At 41.6% G+C, this 1,787-nt stretch overlaps 1 pseudogene; it reads right to left on the reverse strand.

The window, feature by feature from the left end:
* Positions 1-961: 961 nt before the first annotated feature.
* On the reverse strand, positions 962-1,560 carry LOC130830353 (acyl-protein thioesterase 1-like; annotated as a pseudogene).
* Between the last annotated feature and the right edge of the window lie 227 nt (positions 1,561-1,787).

The following is a 1,787-nucleotide window of genomic DNA, read 5'->3' on the forward strand; positions in this document are numbered from 1 at the left end:
GATCAGTCTTAAGTATTTCAGAACATACCAGAATATGACCTAATTATTCTTTCAGTTAACTACAGAAAAATACAACCACACAATTATTCTCATTACCTGGACTGAAGACTTTAGTAACTCTGCAGGCCTAACCTGTGGACAAAAGTCCAGTTTAAGAAGTAGTGCAGCAACTTTGAAGGGATGTCTGGTTTCTGTTCTACAAGTGTAAATACATTTTCAACGCCACCATGTCTGTGACTCAATGTCAGATGACAGCACGCTCTGACAGCAGATGTCTATGGCAAGGAGGCAATATTTGGTCTGTTGTGAAGGATAAAAAAGAAGAAGGAACACATTTCTTTTCTAGAGAGGAAAAAACAATATTAAATAGAAATTATATTCAGGAAAGAGAAACCTGGTTCCCAAAATAAAAGGGCCACTAACTGAAGAGAGCACGATTACTCTCTATTGACACTGAGAAGCATTATCCCTATTATTAGGAATAATGCAATAACACATTCTTATTACGGGTTATAATCATTAAGTATATATGAGCACACACAAAAATACAGATACTGCATGGTGACCGAGTAATTTGGGAAGAAGTCCATGTCTAAGTCACAGCACGCATAAACCATGTATGTCTTAACTGTTCTTTATACCTGAACAAGTCTTCATTAAGCATACTAATAATTTTCAAGTGATGTAATACAGAATCTGGTTGCAGTATTTTATTATTTTGCTAAATCTCATTTGGGAGAAAAGCTAGCGGCTACACCTACTTTAATACTAGTATATTCTGGATCATATCATACAAATATATATATAGAAACTGAAAAGACCATAAAGTTCCCACGAGGAGATTTATTTAGTCTGTCATTGGTGTGTATTTGCAAAACATTTTAACACTGCAAACAGGAGAGGTTTCAAGACGGGGCACAGGATGCTGGCGTACACGTCTCCACAAGGCCTCTTGGTGACGTCAGTCAATGGGAGGTAGGAGTTTATCAATGAACTGCTTGATGTCTATGCCTCCGTAGGTCTTGAAGGTTACATTGGCCGGATTTACCAATGACTTTAGTCTTTCAGCAGTAAGAGAACCAAACATTAGGGGAACTAATGGATCCAAGTCTCCGTGGCACTGAAGAATGGAAATGTCTCTATTCACGCCACTGATAGGACTCTGTGGGAAGGAACCCCGCAGGGGCGGCCAGCTTCTGCTGTGTGCTCAGCGCCTTGTACAAAGATAAAGCTCCTCCCTGAGAAAATCCTCCCAAAATAATTCTGTTAGAAAGAATGCCATTCTTCACCTCTTGCTCTATCAGAGCTTTTACACTTTCTGCTGCCTGTTTAATTCCAGCTTCATCTTCCTGTGAATCTGGTGAAAGCCCAATAATGTCAAACCGAGAAGGCATGGCCATGTTCATATTTAATGTTACAGGCATAACCGGTGCGTGCGGGCAGATGTACTTGATGTGGGCACTTCTGATGCCTGCATAAGCCTTCTGCCCACCCATGCCCTGTGTCTCCCAATCCATGAAGGAAAATCACCGCGGCGATGGCCTTCCGGGCGGCGGGCACGATGGCCGGCAGCGGCGCCGACATGTTATGCCGCGCATACACCGCCTCAACCGACCGCGCGTCCAGAGAGGCTACACTTTTAACAGCAAAATAGCACAATGCTTTTTTTTCTTGTGTTTTCATTTTGTTCTGTTTTTTGGTCTCTGTCTATCCAAATACAGGGTCCGTTCAAGGAAGTTATTATACTGTGGACACAAAAATAGAGAAATCTAGAGTTTTCAGAAGAT

This window comes from Hippopotamus amphibius, chromosome 10 (genome assembly GCF_030028045.1).
Source record: "Hippopotamus amphibius kiboko isolate mHipAmp2 chromosome 10, mHipAmp2.hap2, whole genome shotgun sequence".
Taxonomy (NCBI): Eukaryota; Metazoa; Chordata; class Mammalia; order Artiodactyla; family Hippopotamidae; genus Hippopotamus; species Hippopotamus amphibius.